This window comes from Equus caballus, chromosome 1 (assembly GCF_041296265.1).
Source record: "Equus caballus isolate H_3958 breed thoroughbred chromosome 1, TB-T2T, whole genome shotgun sequence".
NCBI lineage: Eukaryota > Metazoa > Chordata > Mammalia > Perissodactyla > Equidae > Equus > Equus caballus.
In genome coordinates this window covers 82,506,091-82,533,346 of record NC_091684.1, presented here as the reverse complement: position 1 = coordinate 82,533,346, position 27,256 = coordinate 82,506,091, and the positions used below count along the sequence as shown (strand labels likewise).

Genomic DNA, 27,256 nt, shown 5'->3' with positions numbered 1-27,256 from the left:
AAGAAAATAACATGCGCATTTGACAAAATTCAACACTCTTTCATAATAAAAGCACCCAGTAAACTGGGAAAGGAAGGAAACTACTTCAACATAATAAAGGTCATATATGAAAAACCCACAGCTAACATCACGCTCAAGGGTGAAAGACTGAAAGCTTTTCCTGTAAGATCAGGGACAAGGCAAGGATGTGTACTCTTGCCACTTCTGTTCCACATAGCACTGGAAGTTCTAGCCAGAGCAATTAGGCATGAAAAAGAAATAATAGGCACCCAAATTGGAAAGGAAAAATTAAAATTATCTCTGTTCAGAAAACTTATATGTAGAAAACCCAAAGCAAGGCACACAAAAAAATTGTTAGAGCAAATAAATGATTAAGCAAAGTTATAAGATATAAAATTAGTACACAAAAATCAGTTGCATTTCTATACTTGCGACCAGCAGTCCAAAAGAAAAATTTTTAAATTCCATTTACAATAGCACCAAAAAGGGTAAACTATTTAGGAATAATTTTAAACAAGAAGTTTAAAGATTTATACAATGAAAACTATAAAATGTTGCTGAAAGAAATTAAAGAAGACTTAAATAAATGAGAAGACATCCCATGTTCATTGATTGGAAGACAATCTTGTTAAGACGACAATACTATCCAAAGTGATCTACACAATCAATGCAATCCCTATCAAAATCCCAAAGGCGTTTTTTACAGAAATAAAAAATCCCATCCTAAAATTTATATGGAATATCCAAGGACCCCAAATAGCCAGAACAATCTTGATAAAGAAGAATGAAGCTGCAGATCCCACAGTTTCTGATTTCAAAATGTTCTAAAAACTACAGTAATCAAAACAGTGTGATATTGGCATAAAGACAGACATATAGACCAATGGAATAGAATAGAGAGCCCAGAAATAAATCCTGTCATATATAAACAAATGACTATTGGCAAGGGTTTCAGGACCATTCAATGGGGGAAGGATCACCTTTTCAACAAGTGGTGCTGGGCAAACTGGATATCTACATGCAAAAGAATGAAGTTGGACCCTTACCTAACACCATATACAAAAATTAGCTCAAAATGGATCAAAGATCTAAAGATAACAGCTAAAGTTATAAAACTCTTAGAAGAACACATAGGCGAAATCTTCATGACATTGGATTTGGCAATGATTTCTTGGATTAGACACCAAAAGCACAGATATTGGAACCCTCATGGCTTGCTGGTGGGAACGTTAAAATGGTGCTGCTGCTCTGGATACAGTTTGGTGGTTCCTCAAAAAGCTAAACATGGAATTACCGTATGAGTCAGCATTTCTGCTCCTAGGTATATACCCAAAGGAATGGAAAGCAGGAACTGGAGCAGATATTTGTATCCCAGTGTTCATAGCAGCATTATCCACAGTAGCCAAAAGGTAAAAACAACCCAAGTGTCTATCAACAAAAGATTGGATAAACAAAATGTGTTATACATGTACAGTGGAATATTATTCAGCCATACAAAGGAATGAAGTTCTGATACATACTAGAACATAGTTGAATTTTGAAAACATTATGCTATGTGAAATAAGCCAGACACAGAAGTGCAAATGTTGCATGATTCTGCTACATAAGTTACCCAAAATAGGCAAATTCATAGAGCCTAAAAGTAGATTAAACATTACCAGGGGCTGGGGAGAGGATGGGAAGTTTTTGTTTAACGGATACAGAGTTTCTGTTTGGGGTGATGAAAATATTTTGGGAGTAGATAGTAGTGATATTTGTACAACGTTGTGAATGTAATTAATGCCACTGAATGGTTCATTTTAAAATGGCAAATTTCACGTTATATATTTTTTCACAATTTTTAAAAATTAGTAACATACTACACCCAAACCATTGAATTGTACACTTCAAATGTGTGGATTCTATGGTGTGCGAATTGTATCTCAATAAAGCTATTTTTCATGTGTAAAAGAATGAAACTAGACCCCTATCTTATACCACTCACAAAAATTAACTCGAAATGGATTAAAGACTTAATTGTAAGACCTGAAACCACAAAACTCCTGGAAGAAAACATAGGAGAAAAGCTTCTTGACATAGGTCTTAGCAATGATTTTTTGGATATGGCACTGAAAGCACAAGCAACAAAATAAAAAAATAAACAAGTGGGACTACATCAAACTAAAAAGCATCTGCACAGCAAAGGAAACCATCAACAAAATGAAAAGGCAACCTACTGAATGGGAGAAAATATTTGCAAATCATACATCTGATAAGGGGTTAATATCCAAAATATATAGAGAACTCATACAACTCAGTAGCAAAAAAACCCACAAATAATCCAATTCAAAAATGAGCAAAGACCCTGAGTAGACATTTTTCCAAAGAAGATATTCAATTGGCCAACAGGTACATGAAAAGGTGCTCAACACCACTAATCATCAGGGAAATGCAAATCAAAACCACAGAGAGATATCACCTCACACCTGTCAGAATGTCTATCATCAAAACGACAAGAGAAAACAAGTGTTGGCAAGGATGTGGAGAAAAGGAAACCATTGTGCATTGTTGGTGGGAATGTAAATTGGTGCAGCCACTATGGAAAACAGTATGGAGTTTCCTCAAAAAGATTAAAAATATGGGGCCAGCTGGTGGCGCAGTGGTTAAGTGTGCATGTTCCGCTTCGGCAGCCCGGGGTTCATCAGTTCAGATCCCAGGTGCAGATATGGCACCGCATGGCAAGCCAAGCTGTGGTAGGCATCCCCCGTATAAAAATGGTCATGGATGTTAGCTAAAGGCCAGTCTTCCTCAGCAAAAAGAGGAGGATTAGCAGCAAATGTTAGCCCAGGGCTAATCTTCCTCGAAAAAAATAAAAAATAAAACTACCATATGATCCAGCAATTCCCCTTCTGTGTATATATTCTAAGGGAACAAAATCACTATGTTGAAGAGTTATCTGCACCCCTCATGTTCATTGCAGCATTATTTGCAACAGCCAAGACACGGAAACAACACTGTGTCCATCAATGGATGAAAGGATAAAGAAAATGTGAGATATGTATATGTATAATGTAATACTGTTCAGTCATAAAAAAGAAGGAAATCCTGCCGTTTGTAACAACATGGATGGACCTCAAGGGCATTATGCTAAGTGAAGTAAGTCAGACAGAGAAAGACAAATGCGTATGATCTCACCTAGATGTGGGATCCGAAAAACCAAACTTATAAAAATAAAGATCAGAGTTACGGTTGCCAGAGGTAGGGGGTGGGGCGTGGGGGGTGGGGGGATTAGGACAAGATGGTCAAAACATACAAACTTCCAGTTATAAGATTATTAAGTACTGGCCTACAATGCACATGATGACTATAGTTAACGCTGCCATATGGTATATTTGAAAGTTGCTGAGACAGTAAAGCCTAAAAGTTTTCATTGCAAGGGAAAAAAGTTTTTTTAAACTATGTAAGGTGATGGTTAACTAAGGTTAATTAAACTAAGGTCAAATATATATGCATGTCAAGTCATCACGCTGCACGCCTTAAACTTATAGAGTGCTGTATCTTAATTATATCTCAATAAAACTGGGAAATATAAAGATATTTTTTAAAACTGATAGAAACATCAGAAGAAATTAAAATAGTTCTCCTTAGAGCAGGAATTTTTATGCACTTCACTGAGAAATCAATAGGTAAAATGGAGAAAGATAAATAGATGATAGATACATCATAGATACATACGTGGAGGATTTGAATTATTCCATTAAAATCTTTCTACAAACGATTAATCTTTAAAAAGACACAAAAATTTCTTGAGATTTACATCTCCTAAGTATTTCTTAAATCCAAAAGTACAATTTGTGCAGCCCATATTCACTGGCTTCAAAGTAATAAAGTTAGAAAATAGTAATCCCCAAAATTACAAAACACACTTTAAAATAACTCTTGGATTTAAAAGAACCTCACAACAGAAATTGCCAACCACCAAGAAATGGATGACAAAGTACGCTACTTTCTAAACTTGTGAAGTGTTTTCAAAGCAATATTCAGAGAAAATTTAGAACCTTAAATGCATTTATTAAAGAAAAGGAAGGTTAGAAATAAATGCACTACTATCTTAATTCAAAAGCAGGAAGCCTAACATCAAAATAAACCCAAGAAAGTTGAATAAAGCAATAGAGAAAGAAGACCTAACATCAAAATAAACCCAAGAAAGTTGAATAAAGCAATAGAGAAAGAAGAAAGTAATGAAATAGAAATCAGACATACAATGGGAAAAAGTTCACTCTGTTAGTCTGTAAAACCCAAGGCAGGCCCTGGGAATATAGCAGTCCTGAGCTGGACAGGTGCTGGGGGACTCAGTGCTGCCACACGAACATTTGCAACTTGGGTACAGCAACCTGGTCAAACCGATCAGGAGAAAGTGAGAGAAAACACAGATGGACAATAATAGGAAAGATGAGGGAAGATAAGCAAATTAAGTAAATCATAGCAGGCCAATATTGTCCAATAAAAGGTTTGAAATCATAGACACCATGGAGAAATTTACAGGAAAACGCGAATTATCAAAATGAGTAAGAAAACCCCAATAGGCTAATAATTGCAAGGGAGGAAATGGACAAGAGAGACCAAGGTTTACCGTAAAATACAGGGTCATTTTTGTCAGACAATGTGATTTTCTACCTAGAAAACTGAACTAACAAACTATAAGAATAGGATGAATTCCATTAGGTGGAGACCTGTCTGTCTACTCCACGCCCTCCTGTCTGTCGGCAAGGATGAATTATAGCATAGGAAGAAAGGCATCACTCATAACAGCAACACTGTTGCAACACAGCAAGAGGTAAACCAAACAAAATATGCAGGACCTACATGGAGAAAATGGTAAAGTACAGTGTCTCTAAATGTATTTTTAATTAAAATTTGCATAAAGAGATACACTGTGTTCCTTGATGGGAAGATTAAATATGGTACAAATGCCAATTTTCCCAAAAATTTATGTAGAATTTAAATTCAATATTAATTACAATCACACAGGATTTTCCCTATGAAGTTGACAAGTAGATTCTTATATTCAAAGGAGAAAATGTGCAAGAATTGTTGACAGTTATGAAAAAGGAAAGCAATGAGGTAGAAATTCTCTGATATATAAAACTGTATAATAAACTATTATAATTGAAATATTTAAGAATAAACATATAGAATAGATATTCACTTTGAAAGAGGATAGTGTTCTGAAACCGGCCCATGCATTTAGGGAATTTACTATATACAGTAAAAGAGTGTAAAAATACCGATTACAAAAAATAGTACTGGGCTGACTAACTATACATTGTAATATAAGAAAGGTAGAGAGCTACCTCACAATACTAAAACAAATCCAGATGATTTATCCCAACAAAATTACAAAAATCACTTGAATATGTTAAAATATATTTATAAGTGAAGAAAATATGAAAGTATGCATATTGAGATAGGAAAGTCATTCTTAAGACACAAAGTACAAAATCTGTAAAATAAATGATAAATAAACTTGACTACATCAAAATAAAAACAGAAACTTTCTCTACAATAAAAGACAAGTTAGAGCATGGAGACAACACACACCACAACTGTAACAGGCAAGAGAGCGTAACGGGCGGGACAGTCCCTGAGACGTCCGTGAGGAAAATTCAGGGACGCGGTGGCGAGAGGACTGAACAAATAGGTTGAAGAAGAGGAAACGCAAACAGACAAGAGACACGAAAAAATGTGCAACCTCCAGGGACAAGACACGTTTTCATTCATCAGTTTGGCAAACTCTGTAAATACTGATGCTATTTAGGACTGATGGGAGTGTAAAAGGCCAGCATTTTGGGAGGACAATTTGGTCACATCTTCTCAAATGAAAATGTGCAATACCTTAAACCAAAAAATTCTACTTCCTACAAACAGGCTGTTCAAGGATGTTTATTTTGCATTGTTTATAATAGCAACACAAATATGTAAAATAAAATAAACAACCCAAATGTCTATCAACATGGAAAAGGGTAAACTATCACTATTCAGCAGTTTAGAAATGAGGTCGTCCTAGATACATTAATATGGAAAGTTCTCCCAAGATTATATTGTTACGTGGAGAAAGCAAATTGCAAAAGCATGAATATACAGGATACCGTTTATGTTAACCAATTGTGTTAACTCAGATGAAACTCAAATTACAACAAAGCAAATTAGGCAAAAAACTGTCGGGAGAGATGCACGCAGCAAACAGTTCCAACGTCATCTTTGGGGCGGGCTCTGGGCCCGGTGGCGGGGAGCAGGTGGCCATGTGGGAGGACTTCTGCTGCAGCTGTAAGTTTCATTGTTCTAAATAACAGAACATGTTCATGTATTATTTGTGCAATTAGAATATAATCAAATACAAATATGAAGGATTTTATTTGGTTTGAAGCAAAGAACAGGCGTACGTGTGAAAGCACCTGCTGGGTCTTCAAGATGCCTAGCATGAATTCCTGGGCTGCTTCCCCGGTCACAAAGGCCCCCGGAGGCAGAAAGAAGAGAGCTCAAGTCTCTGCCCAGTCATGAGAGGTACCTTGTTCCCAGGGCAGAGGATGAGCGTATGTGTGTGTGAGAGAGACAGAAAGAGAGGTGTTGATGTTTGCTTTCTGACCCTGAAACATCAGTATCCAGATTTTTCCACACTATGCTGTCCTCTGTGCCAGCAGGAGCAAGGATGATGTGGCATTTCTGAGAGCAACATCCATCTTTTTCTGGAGTGTATTCCATGCCACTGATTCCCATTCTGCCAAGTTTGCCGCTGGCACTTTCTAGATCTCACCAGAAGGTGTCAGCAGAACGTTTCAGACACCGTTCAGGACTCTGGTTTCTTCCTCCAAAGGTTCTTAAGGGTTTGTGGACAGAAACATTGAGAGGCTGAGGCCATCCAGTCAAGCTGTTAGGAGTGACACATGTAGGAAGCGATATTAAATTCAGGGTTGCCACCTAGCCAACGGAAAGTTAAGACTGCCAGTGGAGAGATAAGTCCTGATTTCTGAAATATTGAGGTAAAGTGTACATTTCAAAACTGATCAAATGTAGTACTTCTCTCCCATCAATTCCCAACAGCCAGTGAAGTAATTAGTCTGTAGGGAATCCAGGGAGACGGGAAAGGGCAGTGCAGTCTTCTCGTCACCCATCACCCCTCAAATGAGGTCGATGCAGTGGAGGCAACCTCAATCCAAATTTATAGATGCCCAGAGAGGTAAGTCAATTCCCCAGGATCACACAGTCAATGAATGGCAGAGTCAGGACTTGAACTCATGACCTGTGGCTCTGAATCCAGTGCTTACTCTATTCTGCTACATGTTCAAGGGAGCTTTCTGGAGGAGGGTGCTTGGGGCTGGGCGTTGACCATACGGCATGTTTGGCCCTTGTGAACACCTGAGGGGGCCCAGCATGGTTCTCACTGTTCACAGGACCAGACACTGTTGGGCCAGGAGGGGACGGGCCATGGTATGCTTCAGTTCTGTTTCAGCTCTGAACTGCTGATGTCTTGCTCTGGACCTTCCTCTCTCCGAGCCGGAGTGCAGGAAAGAGTGTGTCAGACTCTAGGGTCGCTGACAGGCCTCCCAGTTCTGGAGCTCTGTGACCGAGTGACTTCCAGAAAGACAACTGTGTGAGACTGTGAAGCCTTGTTTCTCCGCTGGTCGGCTCAAGGAGCCTCGTGGTAGTGCTGGACTAAGGACTCTGGGCCTCACCCTGCCTGAGGACTCTGGACTCAGTGGGTGCAAAAGACTGTGTTGCTGAAGTTCACTGAACTGCACCTGGCCTCAGGGGAAGTGGACGCTCAGTCCTCAGAGACCAGGGAATACCTGTGAGCAAAAGCCTTTGGCCTTGGATTGCTGAGCCCACCTTCTGAGAGCCCAGGATCATGGAGGAAGAACCTAGGAATAGAGAGAGCAAGGTCCTTGTCAGCCAGGAAGGTAAGTCCTCCCTTCATCCTGGAGAAAGGCTCAGAGGGGAAACGTAGACGGGCTTCTTCAGAGCTAAAGCAGCTGCTCCCAGAAGGACGAAGCTGATCCACATGTGGGCCACCTGATTCCCTCCTGTGGGCCACCTGATTCCCTCCTGTGGGCCGCCCCATTCCCTCCTGTGGGCCCCTCGATTCCCTCCTGTGGGCCGCCCCATTCCCTCCTGTGGGCCGCCCCATTCCCTTATGGGCTGTCCTGCTCACCTGCTAAGAGTAACCCTGCCCTTTTCCAACCAATCTGACTGCCTCCAGGAGAACTCCACCTGCCTCTGTGTGCTGTCTCCCTGAGGATCGAGTGTCCCTCTGTCCAACTTGGTCAGAGCTGGGATTCCCTATGGAACTCCCTAGGTCACTCTGGCTCCAAACTGGTACTGGAATGCAGCACCCCAGGGCTCACCACAGAGAATTCCAGACATCCGCTGAGTCACTACTCACTTGGTCCCAGAGCCTTTGTTTATATCTGTAAAATGGAATTACTTCTATCTTCTTCACAGCATTCTGTGGAGGAGCCTAAAGGCGTTAGCATAAGAGAAGCACCAGCCCAGCGAGTGGTCCTGTTGTGGACTGTACGATTCCTTCCATGTCTGATATCCCTCCAACAGCCCCTCCCGAGTAGGATCGTGCTTCCCACCCGTTGGTAGCAGGCTTGGCAATGTGACTTGTTTTTACTAAAGAACTCTGAGTGGAAGTGATCTGTGCTTCTTCCAAGAGGAAAGTAAGGAACCATCGTATTGTTCTCTCATTGATCTTCTCCCTTGTCCAGGAGACTGGCGGGTCCCATGTATGGACTGCTTCTAAATTCTGAGGCCCTAGCTGAGCAGAGCTGAGACCAACTTGCAGTGGGCTTTAGGTGTGGGTGAGAAACAATCCTTTGCTGTCATACACCACTAGGATTTGGGATCATTTGTTACAACAACACCTCTTAGCCCATGCTGACTGATGTAAGCACATAGAGGGCCAGCAGCATATGCTGCTCCCCTTTAAGGATGAGGAGTCTCTTATACTTAGTATAATGAATCAGGATGGACGATGCTCCAGGTTTCAGAGGCAGAGAAGGGTAAGGCCTGTTTGGGAGCAACAGGGGGCCGAGAGCAGTGTCTGGGAGTAGCACTTCCGGGAGTGATGGAGGAGGCGAAGGGGGCAGGTGGAGGGCCCTCGATGTCAAGCTGGAAGCTGTGATTTATGCAGCAGGCTCAGGCCCTGGCAGGAGGAGTGAGTTCGTCAATACATGTAGAGGTACTGGGGTCATGGGTTGAAGACCTGGAGGGACCGTGATGTTGCATTCTTGGCTGTGTTTCAATGTAAAAATAGTTTCATTACTTATCTTCCAAGTCTTTCAGTAATAACGAAATTTTGTGAGTGCCTTATTTAGGAGGAGGTGTCACCTATCCCATTTTAGGTGTGCAGGTGGAGGCCATGCCAATTATCCCAGGGTATTTGCACAGGCGGAAGGCTTAAGACAGGTCCCCAGGACACGTAGTGGAGGGGGATGGCATGGGCCCGGGAAATCAGAGGTTGGAGGCAGAGCCCAGGTGCATGGTCGGGCTGGGTGGGGTGGGCTGCCTGAAGGGCAAAGCCGCATGGAGAAGACCTCTGTCCTTGCCCCCTGCCCAGGCTTCTCCATAGGCAGCAGACTGTCACACAATCAGCTTGTTGGGGCCGGGACTGCTGCCGAAGGCTGCATTCTGTTTGTCTAGCGTTAATGAGAATATTATCTCCAAGAAGAGACACTCTCCTTGGTGGCACAGTGTGATCATGGAAGACGTTTATCTTGGTAAGCGTGAAGCCCAGCCACAGAGATCTGAGTGGAAGGAACACAGATTTCTGCTCCTTGTTAATTTCATGGTTGACCTAACTGTTTTAAGTGATTATAGCACTGGTGAGGTGTGCTTGAAATGCTCTTTTTTTTTTCCAGACAGTTCTTCACTTTCTTTGTCCCAAAAGATTCACTCTTGATTGAAAGCACAAGTTCCCTGTCTTTGGGCTTCCTGGGCATCATCATTTGTGGAAACGTCCATTTTGTGTGCCATAGGAGGGAGAGCGTTGAAGAGAGGAGAGTGATGATGATGATGAGAAGAGATGACTGCTGCATTCCCCAACAGTCCTTACGCCAGGCTGGGCTGAGGGCCTGCATTCAGCACATTGTTTTGGTGAATTCTTCCAACAATTCATGAGGCGGGCACAGCCAGCTGGACTGTGCGCATTATGAGGGCAGGGCTCATTTACCGCAGCATCCGGTCATCTAGAGCAAGGGATAGCACATAGTAGGAGCTCAATAAATATTTGCTTTAAAAAAGGGATATCATTATCATCCACATTTTTAAAATAATGAAACTGATGCTCGGGAGATTAGGAGACTTGCCTGAGGCCACACAGGTTGTAGGTGGCAGAACCGGAGTGGGAACTCAGATCTCTGGGACACAAAAGGTTGCAATCTGTCTTTGGGGATGGAAAAATTCAGCCTTTCCTCAACGGCCAAGATAGACAGGGGAGAGGTGTTAGAGAAGGTGGCACTTTGGAAAGGTACCGGAAGAACTTATCAACAGAGTGGGCTACATATTTTTTAATGGATTGTGATTTAGGCTGCACATCAATTTTGGAAATCTTGCAGCAGTATTTTCCAAAGGTGGCCACATGTGCTCTGTTTACAATGTTACACAGACTTGCCTCCATCGAGAGGTGGGGCCTGGGTTCCCTCCCCTTGAAGACAGGTAGACCTCAGTACCTGCCTTGACCAACAGTGTGTGACTTCTGAGATCAGTCCTACAAGGCAACACAGCTTTGTCCTGCACCTCTCTTGGAACACAAGCCTTGGAAGTCTGAGCTGACTGGTAAGAAGTCTGGCTCCCCTGGGGCTACCAAGCTGGGGAGGCCACGTGGACAGGCCGTTCAGAGATAGAGATGCCTGAAGATGCCCAGTGTCCCGACTGCCAGCTGTTTGCATCTCCCTAGCGTCAACTGCCAGAGATGGAAGTGAGGGGGAGAGGGAGGAACAGAGCCATCAGGTGATTCCCGCCCTGGCCTTCAAGCTACCCCAGTTGATGCAGAGTGGAGAGAGATGGGAAATCTCCACTGAGCCTGCCCAAATTGAAGCTCTGTGAGCCATATAAATGTTGCTGTGATTTCTTGTGCTCTTGATGGAAGTGGTGGCCTGGAAGGCAGGTAAAGTGGGAGTGGAGGGTGGAGATGTTCCAGATCCTGCTGCGCTCTGCCCAGTAGTGCCGCTCTGTGAAAAGTCCCAGCCTCAATGGGACCCCTGGGCCACTGAATTTAGCACTGCCACCTCCCCATCTGTCTGCAGTGATGCCATGGTTCTCTACCCCCTCACACAATGGATAAGCCCACTGCCTCGAGGACAGTGCGTTAGCAAGGATCCCTTCCAACCCCTACAGCATCACTTTCCCCCTTGTCTGGATCATTAATATCAACCTTGAACAACTTTTTATTAATCCTACCCTTAAAAAAATACTCTTGGGGCCGGCTTCTTGGCCGAGTGGTCAAGTTCGCACTCCGCTTCGGCAGCCCCGGGTTTCGCCGATTCAGTTCCTGGGCGCGGACATGGCACTGCTCATCAAGTCATGCTGATGTGGCATCCCACATAGCACAACCAGAAGGGCCTGCAACTAGAATACACAACTATGTACTGGGGGGGCTTTGGGGAGAAGAAGGGGGGAAAAAAATAAAAATTGGCAAGAGTTGTTAGCTCAGGTGCCAATCTAAAAAAAAAAAACTCTTGACTCTGTTTCTTTTGGGCCTCTTTTTTGCTCCCATTTTTAGCAAAATATTCTCAAAAGTTTGTCTACATTCACAATCTATACTCACTCTCATCCTGTTACTCTTGAACCCGTTCCAATTAGCTCCATTGACCAAAAGTAGTCTTGTAAGGTCTGAGTGACCCCTGCATGGCCAAATCCAAGGACTAGTCCTTAGTTTCCATATGACTTAATCTGACATTGTCATTGCATGGGCTCATGCCCTCCTTCTTGAACCCTCTCTCCTTCACCTGTCCAAGGACTTCCCCTTCTCCTCAGCCTCATGTTCTGGTCCCCTCTCATCCCGCAGCCTCCATGTGTTGTGCCCACAGCTCACTGCCTGGGCTCCATCTCTCTCCATCTGCTCCCTCCAACTCTGTGCTCTTGTCTCTCCCCTGGCATTACAAACAGCATGTGGGTAGTGACAGGTCTCAAACTTGCATGTCCAGTCTGGGCCTTGCTGTCTGGAGCCAGAACTCCAGCCTCCTATGGCCAATGGCCTGGTTGATCACTTACTTGAAGTCTAAGAGACATCTCAAACTTTACATTCTCACATCCAAATTTCTGATCTTCCCCCTCAAACCTGCTCCTGCCACAGTTGCTCAATTAAAAGTCACTCCAGGGGTCGGCCCGGTGGTGCAACGGTTAAGTTCGCATGTTCTGCTTCTCGGCAGCATGGGGTTCACAGGTTCAGATCCCAGGTGCAGACATGGCACCGCTTGGCAAAAGCCATGCTGTGGTAGGAGTCCCGTGTATAAAGTAGAGGAAGATGGGCCAGAGGAAGATGTTAGCTCAGGGCCAGTCTTCCTCAGCAAAAAGAGGAGGATTGGAAGTAGTTAGCTCAGGGCTAATCTTCCTCCAAAAACAAAAAAACAGGTTCCTCTGACCAAAAATTATGGAGTTGACTTTGACAGCTCTGTTTTTCTCAAACCTGACTCCCAGTGCATCAGCAAATCCTTTTGGCTTTACTGTGTAAATATAGCTTCACATCCCTTCCATGGCCACCACCCTAGCCCAAGCTCCAATCATCTCTCAAAGAATTATTAAAGCAGCCTCCTAAAAGGTGTCCCTACTCTGCCTTCTGCAGCCCTACCACCTACACTTCAAACACCACTAGAGTGACTCTATTAAAGGTTGTCTGGACTATGCCTCACTAGGAGGGCATGCCACACCCATGCAATGTCCCTCTGGCCCCATCGCTCTCCTGCTCCACCTCACTCTGCCCTGCCCATAGCTCCCTCTGAACCATCCACATGACCTCCCTGATATTCCTCAAAAGTTGCAGCTCTGCTCTTATGTTGGTCCATCTGGAACATCTTTTTCCCAAGTGTCACCAGGGCTTGTCCCACTTGCTTTTGGACCTTGCTCAGGTGTCATGTCTCAGTAAGGCCTTCTCTGACTGCCCTATTTAACATCGACCCAACCCCCAGCACCACCACTTCTTTTATTTTTCTTCATAGTCCTTTTTCTGTAATGTATGTGTACATTTACCTTTTTATTTCATTTATCATATCCACACGCACATACCAGAATGTAAGTGTCACCAGGACAGGAATTCCTTTGTTTTGTTCATGGCTGTCTTCCCAGCACCTAGAATAGTGCCTGGATATAGTAGGTGTTCAATAAATATTATCGAAAGAATTTGCTCTGGTTCTCCAGTGTGGTGATCTCTTTGGAACAACTACATCGCCTTTACTTTTGCATGTGCTTACACAAGGATGTCGATATTTGCTCAGCATTGGGATTTGAGCTGGGCTTTCACAGATACTTGGTATGCTCATGTTAAACACATTTAGCCCTAGACTAATAATGTGATAGACTCTTTGTTTACCTACAAAGCAGCATCCCCCTCATCTTACTTGCAAGAGAATAACTCCTACAACTCAGCAACAAAAAGACAAACAACCCAATTGAAAATGGGCAAAAACCTTGAATAGACATTTCTCTAAAGAAAATAACAAATGGCCAATAAGCATATGAAAAGATGTTCAACATCATTAATCACTAGAGAAATACAAATCAAAACCACAATGAGATACCACTTCATACCTATGACAATGGCCATAATGTTTAAAAATGGAAAATAAGTATTGATGAGAATGTAGAGAAATTAGAGCCCTTGTGCACACTCTTTTGTTTGTTTCAGCATTATTCACAATAGCCAAAAGGTGGAGACAACCCAAGTATTCATCAACAGATGAATGGATAAATAAAATGCATTATATACATACAATGGACTATTATTCAGCAATACAAACGAATGAAGTTCTGATACATACTACAACATAGATGAACCTTGAAAACACTATGCTAAGTGAAATAACCCAGACACAAAAGGACAATATTGTATGATTCCAATTATATGAAATATCTAGAATAGGCAAATTCATAGAAACAGAAAGTAGATTAGAGATTACCAAGGATTGGGGGGAGGGAAAAATGGGGATTTATTGCTTAACGGACACAGAGTTTCTCTTTGGGATATGAAAAAGTTTTGGAAACAGATAGTGTTGAAGGAGGGCCCCAGACAGAGCAAATCTGCAAAGTATTTCTCTGTCTCTCTTTTGTTTGTTTGTTGCTTTTAGCTCTTGCCACTCAAGGAAATCCCTGTTAAAACACCAGCTGAACACAAGCTGAGGAACAGAGACTTCAGTGACAACACACTATAAAGAATACAGTCTTTGCAATAATATTTTGGGAAAGTCACTAAAGGAGCAATTACTAAAAGCATGAAACCCTAGGGGAGGGGAGAACTTTATTTCCAGAGTGACCATGTGATAATATTCAAATGTGCAGTTTTCAACAAAAAAATCACAAGGCATACAAAAAAAAAAAAAACAGGAAAAGAAGATCCATTCGAAGGAACAAAATTAGCTTAAGGGACAGAAACTGTCCCTTAAGAGATACAGACATTGGACTTATTAGGCAAAGATGTTTTAAAAAGTGTCTTAAGTTTGCTCAAAGAGTTAAAGGGAAATGCAGACAAAGATGTAAAAGGAAATCAGGAAAATTATGTACAAAAAAATGTTAATATCAATAAAGAGATTGAGAATATGAAAAGGAACCAAACAGAAATTCTGGAGCTGAAAAGTACAATAACTGAAATGAAAAATTCAGTAGAGGGGTTTAACAGCAGATCTGAGCAGGTAGAAGAAAGAATCAGTGAACTTGAAGATAGGACTATTGAAATTATCAAATCTGAGGAGGAGAAGGAAAAAAGATTGGAGAAAAGTTAACAGAACCTAAAGAACCTCGGGGACATCATCAAATGGACCAATATATGCCTATGGGAATCCTAGAAGAAGAAGAGAGAGAGAAAGGGTCAGAAAGAATATTGGAAATAATGACCCAAGCAACCTGGTAATGGACCAGAAGCCTCCAGGGACAGGGCCTGTGTCCAACAGGTATTCTGGGCCTTCTGCCCTTAGAGAACACCCAGGAGCTGCAGCCATCACACCTGCTCAGAGGCGTGTGAGGGTGTGTGCGTGAGTGTGTGCTGTACATGTGTATGTTTGTGTGTGCATGTGTGTATACATTGGGGGTGGGGTGCAGTTCCGGCTCTCAGCCCCTCTTTCTGGAAACTGGGCTCTCCAGGGCCTCAACATGATGCTGACTGCTCTCCCACCTGGAGTGGTCACAGCCCCTTCTCTGAACCTCAGTCTTGCTCCAACAGTCTTTCATCACACCCTTTGTCAACTGAGGCACTTAGAAACAGCAAGAGAAGCACCATTTTTGCTGACAATGCTGGAGAATGTTCTGCTCCTCTCAGGACTCTTGGGTGTGGGCAGAAGCTCAGCCATGTTCTCGTGGTGTGACTGCCCAAGTCCCAGCTTTGCTTTGCTCTTTAGGTGGAGGAACTTGGTGAAGGCTAATCTGCACCAGTCCTCCTGCGCAGAGTGGAAACTCAGCCCTGTCTCCCAGGACGGGACTGCAGGGCCTTCCACACGCCTGTGCGGCCTTCCTGCCCAATGGCTCTCGGGTGTGGTGCAGGCTCTGGAGCAGGCTGCTTCATTGGCATTTTGACTCAGCATACTACCCACTTTGGATGTGGTCCTGTCTTCTCATCTGTGGGGTGTGATAACGTGGCCTACTCCATGCACAGGCAGGGAGGGGTAACAAGATGAATCTGGGTTCTAGCGTTTAGAACAGAGCCTGGTTCTTGGCATGCAGGCAACATGTGCCTGCCAGTACAAGATGGTGACAATTTATGCCTAATCAAGACACTTTAGTGTGTGAAAGGAATTGCTAGCAACAATTAACAGATGTGAGTGAATCTGTGACAGGTATGACTTTGTCACCTGGGTCCCATTGCTGTTCCTAACACTGTGGCACATGGTGTCCACTAACACCCTCCTTCACGACCCCCATGCAGAGTGCCTGTTGGTCCTCACTCTCTTAGCTCTGATTAACAGGCTGATAAAAAGACCATGAGCCCAACGCCCAGGAAAGGTCGGGGAGGGGCCACCACCTAAGTCCACCTCGGTGAGGGCAGCTTCTCACGCCTCGTGAGGAGACTCCCACAGACCCTGGGTCCCTGGAAGAGCTGGGTCAGATTCCCCTGTCCCAGCCTCTTTTGATGCCCCTGCAGAGGGACAGGATGGGGTGCAGCACACCAGTGGGGGTGGCTGGCACTGCCAGGGTTGGGGAAACTTGCCCTACATCCATTAGGTTCCTCAGGTCTGCACCATCCACTACAGTGCCAGGAGCCACAGGCAGCTGATGGACATTTGAAGTGTGGCCGTCCACACTGAAACGTGGTGTGAGTGGAAAATACGCATCACATTTGGAAGACTTTGTAAGAAAAGAGGATGTAAAATATCTTGTTAATAATTATATTGATTACACGTCAGAGTGATAGTATTTGGGACATAATAAAAAATACTATTAAAATGACTTGCACCTGCTTCTTTTTGCTTTTTAAATGCAGCCACTGAAAAAGTGTACGTGGGGACCGCACACTGCTCCTACAGGACAGTGCTGCCTCAGATTCTCCTGGGCCCTGCGCAGTCTGAGGGCAGACTGGGAGGCTCCCAGACAGGGACTGCTGCCCCTGGCCCTGAAGGCTGTCTGATCCCCCGTGAGGGGCCTTGCACGTGTGCCTTCCACCCTCCCAGCCTGCCTGCAAGCCTCATCATCCCAGTTTACGAAATGAAGAGGCAAGGCTTTGAAAGGCTCAGTGAGGAGGTGGCAAAGCAGGTGCAGACCCAGCCTGCCCCACCACAGACCCTCCCACCTCAGCACACCTGTGCCTGCTTCTGGACTCAGGTGCCTACCTCTCCCTCCCCCATAAAATTCACCCATTTTAGGTGTAAATTCAATGATTTATAGTTAATTTATAGAGCTGAGCAATCATCACCACATTCCAGGTTTAGAATGTTTCCATCACCCCATTCCCAGCCCTGGCCCATTCCTCCGCAGACAGACACCATTCTACTCTGTCCTGGCACCACTTGTTGAAATGACTCTCCTTTCCCTCCACTGAATTGCTTTGACATTTTTGTTGAGAATCAAATAACCATAAATGTAAGGGTTTATTTCTACATTCTCAAGTCTGTCCCATTGATGTATATGTTGGCCCGTATGCCAGTACTACACTGTTTTTTGTTTGTTTTTTGCCAAAGCTTTATTCTAAGTTTTGAAGTCGACAAATGTAAGTCCTCCAATTTCATTCTTTTTCAAAATTCTTTTGGCTATTTTTGCCCTCAGGGATAAGCTTGCCAATTTCTGCAAAAAAAAAAAAAAAACCTGCTGGGATTTTGTAAAGGATTGCATCGAATCTATAGAGGCTTTGGAGAGAATTGCCACCTTGATAATACTGCGTTGTCCAGTCCATGAACACGGCCTCGCTTTCCATTTGTTCAGTCTTCACTGGGTTCCCTCGGCAGTGTGGTGGTTTCAGTGTACAGGTCTCGCACTCACAGCATCAGGAGCATCGGGGAGGCTCAGGGTCTGGCGGATGAGGAGGCACATGCCCTCCCCACAAACACGCACTGCAAAGTAACATCAGGATGAAATACCCCTTCATTATGTCCCTCAAGAGCAGAGGGAAATTTTTTTTCAATACCTAACTCTAGCAAATGCAGATTTACCTGTAGCACAATAGTATAAGAACTCAGCTAAACAGGTTGGTATTGTAAAACAGAAGCCAGGTTACGTTTGTTCTGTTGTCAAGAGAGCAATTCAAAATAATTCTGAATTCTGCTCGCCCTCTCGTGGCTGCATCTGGTACCACCGTGGCAGAGGGAAGCTGTCCAGGGGCCCCATGCCCAGGGCCCCTCTGGGGTGGCTGAGTCGGGGCAGCTGCACAGACGTCCTGTCATGAGTGGGAGGGAGGGGCTGTGGAAGTGACTGAGAAGGGGGATCAAGTCTCACCCCCTCCATGCTTCTCCCTTCAGCCTGGTTGTCCTCTGAGGACCCCTTTCTTCCCAATGCACTGAGAGCATTTCTAGGTGCAGTTCTACCACAGGACACCACAGGTTACCCGACAGCACCTTGACAAAATGTGTTCACTGAGCCCAAAACATTAGTGAGCAAGAGAAGCAGCTAAATAACCAGAAGGCTGTCAATCATATCTTAATAACGCTGGGAATAAATAAACAACCGTGAGACAATCCGCTTAACCAGTTGCACCCTTAAAATACTACTATTTTTCATGTAAAACATCTTTTGTTGTTTTCTGATTATAAAATTATTTCATGTCAAATAAAATTTGTAAAAATATCAAAAATCATAGAGGAAAAAAAGTCATAATCCTACTACCCAGTAATAACCGTTGTAAAATGTTATATGCATTTATATGTGTGTGTTTATATCCGCTTGAAACTAAATTATATACAAATATGTTCACTATAATATGTGTATTCATATATAAATGTATGTGTATGTGTATTCATATATAAATTCATATATAATGCTATTGAAATTTGCTTTTTAAACTTAACATTACACCATAAGCATCATTTAATGTCAATAAACAGATGTCTACAACATCATATTTTCTTTCCTACATTCTATTCCATTGCACAATAGTACTTTAATAATCAGTTCTCTAATTTTGTTTATTTCATTCATTTCCACCTTTTAAGTACTAATGTGAAATGCTCTAATGAACATTGGATCAGTTAGGATGTTTTGGGCTTCAGGTAACAGTAAATCCAAATGAAAGTGGTTTAAACAATAAGGATAGTGCAGAGCCTTATGTAACATGAAACCTAGAGGTGGGAAGTTCCCAGGGGGACTGACAGAGAGATTCACTGATCCCATATTTTAAGTGCAAGAGGAAACCACTGGAGGATTTTTTAAAACATTTTCAAAAATGTTTGCACTTTTGAAAGCTCCTTCCACCTGCTGTGCAGACATCGTATGTAGTGTGGGGCAAGTGAGGGAGCAGTGGTGAGGCCATTGCCATAACTCAGGAGCAAAGATGGGGACTTATGGTCAGGTACTAGCAGTACAGACAGAAGACATGGATGTGGATGTATTTTGGAGGTAGGGCCAACAGTATTGACAGTGGGGTTGGGCAAAGTCTCCCAGGTTTTTATGTTGAGCAAATGGGTGGAAAGGATGTATTTCTTGGGATAGAAAAGCTGAAAGAACAGGTTGTAAGGAAATCAAATGTTCTATTTTGGATGTATTAAGTTTGAGATGTGTATTGAACACCCATATGAATATGTAAAGTAGGCAAGTGGATATGAGTGAACAGAGCTCAGTGGAGCAGACAGAGCTGGAGACACAAATTTGAGACTCATCAGCACACAGATAGTGTCTAATGCTAGGTAACTGGCTGAGATCACTGCAGAGAGGTGTAGACAGAGGGGCAGAGGGCACAGGATGGATCTTTGCAGCATTCAGACACTTACAGGTCAAGCAAAGGAGGCAGCCAACCAAGGAGATTGAGTGGGAGGGTGGTAAGGCAGGATGAAAACAGACGAGTCATGGAAGCCAGGCAGAGAATGCTTCAGAATGGACTGGTCAATTGGGTCAAACACGACTGAGAAGTCAGATAGAAAAGGATGGAACAATGAGCATCAGATTTGACAACACATAATCATTGGTGGCCTTGAGAAAAGAAGTTCTTGGTGGAGATGTGGGAGAGAAGACAAGTAGAGTGGGTTGAGAAGAGAATAGGATGTGAAATGGAGAGTCAGTATAGACCTGTGCTCTCTAATATGGAAGCCACCAATCACATGTGACTATTTAAATTAAATTAAATTAAAAATTCACTCCTTAGTTGCACTAGCTACATTTCAAATGCTCAACAACCACATGAGACTAGTGGCTAGCCAATTAGACAATGCAGAGACAGAACATTTTCACCATTCCAGAAAATTCTATTGGACAGCATTGCTATAAGACAATAATTTTATGAATTTTTGCTGGAAAGAAAACAGAGAAATGGGCTTTTAGTTGGAAGGTGAGCAGGTGTCAAACAACAGTCTTTTTTTGTTTGTTTTGTTTTTAAGTGATATGCTAGAATATAACTAAATCCTGATGAGAATGAGCCATTAGAAATGGAACAATGGATGATAGAAGTCAGTGAGGTGTGAAGACCTTGAGAAAGCTGGAGGAAATGGGACCTGTTGAGAACTGTGAAGAGTCTGAGATTTTACGCTGTTTACAAGCTCACAAGTTAGCCTGCTGAGTTTCATGGATGCTGGCAAAAGATGCATGCCTACCCTTTGCTTCAGGGGGTACATATCACCTCCATCTTCCAAGGCTGTTTGTTGTACAAATATCCTTGAAAAGATCATCAGAACAAAAGTCAGTGACTCACAAGATGTGCAGAAATACAAGAAACCACAGAGAACCACATACCAACGGGAGCCAGAAGAAAGTTGAACATCTTGACTGTGGATGGGAGCAGGGACAGGCATCTAGAATGAGAGGAGGCCAGCTGACGGCATGAGTCCAGATGCAGGGAGGGAGAAATTTTGATAGTGGGATGACAAGGAGTTCTGGTGTGATGGAGTCTATTTTTCCAGTGAAGTGTGACGGAGTGGGGAAGCAATGCTGGGAATGTGAGGGCAGCAGAGAGTATATTGATTACATGATATGAATACATGATATGTATATAAATGTATATATATATATATATATATGTATATAAAAAGGGACTTTGCAGGTGTGATTAAGGATCTTGAGATGGGGAGAGTATCCTGGATTATCTGAGTGGGCTCCATGTAATCACAAGGGTCCTCATAGAGAAAGAGGGAGACAAGAGAGTCAGAAGAGAGAAGCAGAGGCTGGCGTGATGCCAGGCTACAAGCTACAGAATGGGCAGACTCAAGAAGCTGGAAAAGGTGAGGGAACGGATTCTCCTCCAGAGCCTCCAGAAGGAACACAATCCAGCCAACATCTTGATCTTACTCCAGTATCATGGGCTGAATTGTGTCTCCTCCAAATTCACATGTTGAAACCCTAACCCCCCACCCCCCAAGTACCTCAGAATGTGACTGTATTTGGAGATAGGACCTTTAAAGAGGTAATAAAGGTAAAAGGAAGCTGTTAAGGTAGACTTTAATCTAATCAGTCTGATGTCCTTGTAAGAACAGGAAACGCAGAGAGAGACACACTAGGGGTGTGTGTGCGCAGAGGAAACACCAGGTGAGGGCACACTAGAGAAGATGGCCGTCTACAAGTCAAGAGCAGAGGCCTCAGAAGACATCAAACTTGCGATACCTTGATCTTGGACTTCTAGCCTCCAGAATTGTGAGAAAATAAATTCCTGGTAAGATGGCTATGTTAATTTGGAGAAAATAAAATTTGATGAGATTTTTTGAAATAAAATAAAAATAAATTTCTGTTATTTAAGCCACCTAGCCTGTGGTATTTTGTTACTGTAGCCCCAGCAAACTGATACACTCAGTGAAATCCATTTTGAACTTCTCACCTCCAGAACTGTAAGATAATAAATTTGTGTTGTTTTAAGCCACTAAGTTTGCAATCACTGTTACAGCAGCCACAGGAAATAAGACAGATGGGAAAGCAAGTGTTGTGGGAATTGGAGTAGAATGGTCGGGTCCTGTGTGTGCCCGTCTGAGATCTGAGCTCTGTGGTCATGCTGTTAACGTGAGCTCAGTTGGCTGGCCCACAGGTGCCGAATGGACAGATCACTGGCCAGTGTGGTGGGAAGTAGCCAGGTGAGTCTAGTGCTGAGAGAGTGGAGCAAAGGAGGAGAGAGTTGATGCAAATAAGGGTTTATGGTGATGACTCTCGGAATCTGACCTTTGTAGGGAGGGAAGTGAGGAGGATGATGGATAATTGAAGTTAGGAGGGCAAAGAGATTAAAGGTCTCAATGGGGCAAAGAATTATTTGATATAATGGAAAAGAGTGAATTTTCTAAAATATCACCCTGATCACCTAACTCCCTTGCTTAAAACTGTCAGTGTTTTCCAATTCCTGTAAGAAAGCATCACATTCCCTAACTTAGCCTGCAAGACATCCCTATTTGGGCCTGGCCCATTGCTCAAGCCTCTCCTCTAGGATTCCACACCTTCTGCCTCCTTTAGGCCTTTGCATATTCTGTTCCCCCATCTGGAACATTCTTCTCACCCTCCCCCCTACATCTTCTCTGGCTGACTCTTACTCATCCTTTAGGTTCCACTTAGGAAGCTACTTCCTTTGGCAAGTTTCCCAGACACCTGGACCAGGTTAGACCCTCTGCTTGGAGGGGCCTTGGATGCCCCCTCCCATCAGACCATTTAATCGTCATCTCCACCTGCAGGCCAAGGCCTCTAGAGCAGGACTCACCTGGCACAGCACCTGGCACACAGGAAGTTCTCAAAGACAGGGGCTGAGTGAATTAAAAATGAAATAGATAGCATTTGAAATGGCTTAAGTGGTTCCACTATGATGATATATGGGAGACTGGGGAGATCCCCAAGAAAATCTCCCAAGTCAGATTTAGTCCCACAGAACATTCTTGTTCCTCCCTGATCTGCAGGCAGGGGGCAGGGCGAGGTTGCAGTTTCCACGCTCACTTTTGTCGAGGCCATCAAATCTCTGAGCTCTTGGATCTCCACACTTGTGTCTTGTTTTTAGAGGCAACCACTTCATTAAATGTCAGTGCAAAGTGTTGGTCTTCACTTTTGCTGGCCTTGTAGCAAGGTTTTTCTGAGCATTCTTGGTTAATTGTCTTTCTTCTTCTTTCCCTTTCCTTTGTAATATCTTTGTATAGATCTTCTTCTGGGTCCTTTTAGATAGCTCAACGCATTTGAGGTGTTTTCTGAACCAGCTCTTCGCAGAAGGTTCATGTGGAGGAGGGCCCAGAGCTAGTCAAGGTTTAAATGTGTGGTTATTTTTTTCCACTTTAAAAAATGAAATACCTGACCCATGAGAGAATATATGAAATATGGAAAGTATATCTAAGGGGGCTGGCCCCGTGGCCAAGTGATTGCATTCGCGCGCTCCGCTTCAGTGGTCAGGGGTTTTGCCCGTTTGGATCCTGGATGCAGGGCATGGCACTGCTCATAAGGCCATGCTGAGGTGGCGTGCCACATAGCGCAACCAGAGGCACTCACAACTAGAATATACAACTATGTACTGGGGGGGCTTTGGGAAGAAGAAAAAGAAAAAAAAAGATGATTGGCAACAGATGTTAGCTCAGGTGACAGTCTTTAAAAAGAAAAAAGTGTATTCTAAGATAAAGAAAAAAACAGAACAAAGACCAGTATATCTGGTACTCGGGTTACAAAATTGGGCATTATGACTATCTTTGGGGCCCTCAAAGTGCCCCCACTGTAGGGCAATCGCAAGCCTAAATGTGTGCTTTCTAATCACCTGTTATTCTTCATAGATTTTCAACATCTTTTTTTATCCCTATTCATTATATTCAATAGTTTCATACATACCTGGACTTTCAAAGAAGCGTGTTTATGCTCTATATCTTCCTCTGTGATTTGCTTTTCTTAGTCAACATCACATGTGAGAGCTTGCTCCAAGTTAGAGGAAGTGGCGAAATTTGTTGGTCATTCTCCTTGCTGGACAGCGTTCCACTTTAATGACTGTGCACACTCTATTTCTCCATTCTTCTGTCAAGGATCTCTGTGTTGTCCCCAGGCTCTATGATGTTATCTATCTAGACTATCTAGAAAAACAAAGCTGTCTAGTCCCCGGGTCCGTGTCCAAGAGTCCTATTGGGGTGGGCTCCTTGGAGAGGAGCTGCTGGAACTCAGAATGTGCCTGAAGCCAGCCCTGCCAGGGCTGGTTTCCGGAGTGGCCACATTGTCAACATTCCAACCCTCACAGATGGCCCACTGCTCTATGTCTTTCATATGTTTCATATTTTTGTCAATTCTCACCAACAGCAAACAGACAGTGATGGACATAAGGAAAATCTCACCCTTTTCTGCACTAAACAGACTACTTTCTGTCTATATGGCTTGAGTATGTGGTTCCTTATTTATATCTACTCCTTCCTCTCCACGCAGAGAAGGTGGTTGCATCCCACTGTGATCTTGCAAGAAAGGTGTTTTCACTGTGCAGTGCAGGATGTCCACTTCTTCTGCAGCCCATTCTGAGCCCTTCCTCCCCGTCCCTGTTTATGGCTCCTCTCCCACTTGGTGGTTCAGTATTTCAGCTCCCCTTAGTTTATTTGAAGATCATATTTGTAGTTCTTATCCGATTTTGCAATGAAAAAGAAATGCCAACTTAATGTCACTATCCTTTTTTTTTTTTTTTTTGAGGAAGATTAGCCCTGAGCTAACATCTGTTGCCAATCCTCCTCTTTTTGCTGAGGAAGATTGGCCCTGAGCTAACATCTGTGCCCATCTTCCTCTATTTTATATGTGGGATGCCTGCCACAGCATGGCTTGATAAGTGGTATGTAGGTCCACGCCCAGGATCTGAACAAGTGAACCCTGGGCCATCAAAGTGGAGCACACGAACTTAACTGCTACGCCACCAGGCTGGCTCCTTAAAGTCACTATCTTTAAATGGAAAGATGCTGAGACCTTAAAAGTATCAATTCTCCAGCTCCCTGCACTGGCATTTCCAGATGAGGACGTGGGCATCTGTATGTTTAAAATCCCTCTGGGTGATTTGAATAGAGAGCTACGTTGGACAGATTTGACACAGAAACTTTACTTTCTAGCTAAGTCTTATTCTTCCTATGATTTTTCAATTGAAAACTAATCTTTTATGAGTTAGAAAATATATTGACACTCCCAAGTTCTACTCTAATCTTTTTTTCCTTTTCAGATGAAACTTGCCACTTATGTAATAATTCTTTATCAATTGTACATCGCAATTTGTGTTTGGCCTGAGAGATTAACATTTTATTTTTATTTATTCAAATAATTGAGCTTATATCATAAATTCGCTTGTTAATGACTTCTTTCTTATGTATGTTTCCTGAAAACAGAGGGGTCTTCCACATGTCTACTTGCTCACCATGTAGACGGGATGAAATACTAACTCTCCACCCCACCGACACAGCCCACGTGGCTGTCCTGACCCCGTCCCGGTTTCCCATCCTTGAGTACTGGAGGGGCTGGCTGTGTGAGCACATGGCCATTTGCACCATCTGAGTTTGTGAGAACTGAAATATACTGTGTTAGGCACAGGGCTGTGTTTAATTTGTGGCGTCCCATCAATTTATTTCCAATCCATCCTGGAAAGGCAAGAAGTGGTGATAAAAGGAAATATATTCCTAAAGATGTAAACATTTAACCAAGGTTTCCTTTAACTATGAATGCCTTCACTTTCTATAGGCTCAGTTCTTGGAAACAATCACCAGGATCCTGCGTTGGTCCTTGAATTTCCAATCACAGCAAAACAAATCCTGGAATGGACCGCAGAAAAGGTAAATCAGATCTCCCTTCGGCTTTTGTTGGATTTTGGCTTTGTTTCCTTGTGAGATATATACACTTGATTCCTCCTGCTCCAGGGTGGGCACACCGTTATACAATTACCAGCCTTCCTAACGTAAAACCTAGGAGACAGCTGATGGCCCACAGCATGAAACGTCACTAGTGAATACTTCTCTGATCCCACTTGGCACTTCTTTGGTCAAGGCAGATGTGCATGTGTACATGTGTGAGTGGAGAGAGTGAGTGACACACATAAACTGTGTTTGTTCTGATATGAAGGGTATTAAACCATAAAAATAGAAAAGATACCTTTTGGAGCTGGGGTAGTCCTATGTCTTTCTGCTTCTCGTGCTGCCCTTAGGATGCTGGATATAGAAACCAACACTTTCCTCCTGTGGGAACTACCATGGTCTGGGCATTTCTTACCTCCTTCCCCAAAGCCAACCCGGATATGTCCATGGAGAGAAGACACCCAGATTGAGAAGGAGCCTCAAGATGCTCAGGACAAAATACAGAAATAGTTGTTTCATCCAGTGGGTATTCTCAATAGATGATCACATTGCCTGTAAATAATGTTGGTGTTATTCCCTCTCTTTTTATTCTTTCTTCTCATTTCTATCTATCTATCTGTCTGTCTATCTATCTATCTATCTATCTATCTATCATCTATCCTCTCCCTTTCTCACTTTTTCTGTCTCATCCTAGGGTTTTGCCAGGCTCTAGAAGTATGTTTAACTGTGGATCATCTGATCTTGTGCTTGGTTTTAAAGCCAATGCTTGGGGCCGGCCCCACGGCCGAGTAGTTAAGTTCGCGTGCTCCACTTCGCTGGCCCGGGGTTTCGCCAGTTCGGATCCTGGGTGAGGACATGGCACCACTCATCAAGTCATGCCGAGGTGGTGTCCTGCATGCCACAACTAGAAGGACCCACAACTAAAAATACACAACTATGTACCAGGGGACTTTGGGGAGAAAAAGGAAAAATAAAATCTTTTAAAAAAAAATAAAGGCAATGCTTCTAAAGTTTTAAATTAAGTACATGTTATAGGTTTTGGTTTGTAACCTTTAACAAGAAAATGACGTTCCCTTATAGATCTAGTTTGCTAAGAGGTTTTTTTGGTCAGTTTTCGTTCATGCTTCCATTGGATAGGTCATGTTTTCGGGGTTTTTTCCCTGGTGCTTTAAAAGCAAGGCACTATGATTTTAATGACGGGTTGTCCTGAAGATCCATACTTATATTTATTTACGTATATTTGTTTCTTAAACTTAATAGTGTCCATTTCTTTCCCACCTGAAGAAATTTAGCAAGCTCTCTCACCCTTGCTGACTCTCCCTGCCCTCCCTGTCCTGTGCCTCAGTGGGAAGGTTTTATAAATATTTGAGACAGATGAGTTCACAGTACCTATTATACTGTGTATTATTATGCAAATATTATCTGTTTGTATGAAACTAAAAAGAGAATCTCAGTATTTTGGTTTTCATTTAACAACCCAAGAAGTTTAACATTTTTTCATGGTAGCTAAACATACATTTCTGGTTCTGTGAATTGTCTGATAATGCCCTTTACCATTTTCTTTTTTATTTTCCTATTTAGTCTTTATTATGTAATACTTATTGATTGCAGAAAATTAGTAAAAACAAAAAAATTAAGCAGTAGAAAAAAGTGGCAGTTGCCTAAAATCCCAACACTGAGCTTAGTCATGTTACACATTT

The 27,256-nt window shown here is 43.0% G+C and overlaps 1 long non-coding RNA gene across 1 annotated transcript; it reads right to left on the bottom strand.

The window, feature by feature from the left end:
- Window positions 1-5,906: 5,906 nt before the first annotated feature.
- Window positions 5,907-20,340, bottom strand: LOC138916424 (uncharacterized). Its single transcript, XR_011423675.1, has 3 exons — window positions 17,542-20,340; window positions 8,420-10,226; window positions 5,907-7,898 (listed from the first exon to the last, which is right to left on the bottom strand). It is a non-coding gene; the product is annotated as an uncharacterized lncRNA (long non-coding RNA).
- Window positions 20,341-27,256: the final 6,916 nt, after the last annotated feature.